Below are 1641 nucleotides of genomic sequence, written 5' to 3'. Positions count from 1 at the left end.
GGAAACGAACACAGATCATTCTGTCGTTTTTGAGATTGCATCCAAGTACTGCATTTCAGACTCTTTTGTTGACCATGATGGCTACTCCATTTCTTCTAAGGGATTCCTGCCCACAGTACTAGACATAATGGTCATCTGAGTTAAATTCACCCATTCCAGTCCATCTTGGTTCACTGATTCCTAGAATGTCGACATTCACTCTTGTCATCTCCTGTCTGACCACTTCCAATTTGCCTTGATTCATGGACCTAACATTCCAGGTTCCTATGCAATATTGCTCTTTCCAGCATCGAAAATTGCTTCTATCACCAGTTCCATCCAGAACTGGGTGTTGTTTTTGCTTTGGCCCCATCCCTTCATTCTTTCTGGAGTTATTTCTCCACTGATCTCCAGTAGCATATCGGTCACCTACCAGTCTGGGGGGTTCATCTTTCAGTGTCCTATCTTTTTGGCTTTTCATGCTGTTCATGGGGTTGTCAAGGCAAGAAGACTGAAGTGGTTTGCCATTCCCTTCTCCAGTGGACCACACTCCATCAGCCCTTTCCACCATGACCCGTCTGTCCTGGGTGGCCCCACACGGCACGGCTTAGTTTCATTGAGTTAGACAAGGCTGTGGTCCGTGTGATCAGATTGGCCTGTGGTCTGTGATTGTGGTTTCCATCTGTCTGCCCTCTGATGCCCTCTCTCAGTGCCTGCTGAAAGTTATGTTTAATATAACGCCACCAAATATTTAGGATAGGTAAGTACTATTGCCTGGAAAATCCCATGGACGGAGGAGCCTGGTAGGCTGCAGTCCATGGGGTCGCTAAGAGTCGGGCATGACTGAGCATCTTCTTTCATTTTTACTTTCATGCATTGGAGAAGGAAATGGCAACCCACTCCAGTATTCTTGCCTGGAGAATCCCAGGGACAGAGGAGCCTAATGGGCTGCCGTCTATGGGGTCACACAGAGTCGGACACGACTGAAGCGACTTAGCAGCAGCAGCAGCAGCAAGATGTACCAGAGCACACGTACATTACCACCTCGTAATGCCCCCCGAAACCAGGGGTGTCCTTGGGAGGATGGCACCCCACCTCGCCCGACACAGGTTGCTTTCTGTACGGAGAGATGGGACCACAGCCCTTCCCCTCAACCCCCGAGACTGCACAAAGGGCAGCCCAGCTCCCCCCGGTAAGGACCCCGATCCAAACACCAGTCACCCTAGGAACGTGCCCTGGGACAGCCGAGTGGGTGACGAGTCAGCCACAGATGCCCCCACGCCGGGCTCCCTCGTGGAGTTTCCCAACCGAGCCAACAATACTTAGAGACTCATATCCTGGATATGCTTGAGCTCTGCACCCACCACGCACACCAAGAGTAGCTTCCTAGCTTTTTGTTAGACAGAAAGATTGCCTTTGGTTTCAGGACACTACAAACTCAGCACACAGGTCATTCTGCGTACATCACAGTTGTCAGCTCTGGCCTCTGCGGGACGTCCACAGGGTGCGTGTCCAGGTCCTCGGAGGAGCAGAGAGCCCAGCGACGCCCACAGTGTCCTGGTTTGTGGAGGAAGGCCGTTGGCTGCTTGCTGGGATTTGGGATCTGAAACAAACGAAGAATTCTGACTCAGCTGCCGACCTGCCGCTCTGGTCTGCAGTGTC

The sequence above is a fragment of the Bison bison genome, unplaced genomic scaffold (assembly GCF_000754665.1).
Source record: "Bison bison bison isolate TAMUID 2011002044 unplaced genomic scaffold, Bison_UMD1.0 scf7180017864079, whole genome shotgun sequence".
Classification (NCBI taxonomy): domain Eukaryota; kingdom Metazoa; phylum Chordata; class Mammalia; order Artiodactyla; family Bovidae; genus Bison; species Bison bison.
Note: the sequence above shows the minus strand (reverse complement) of the source record.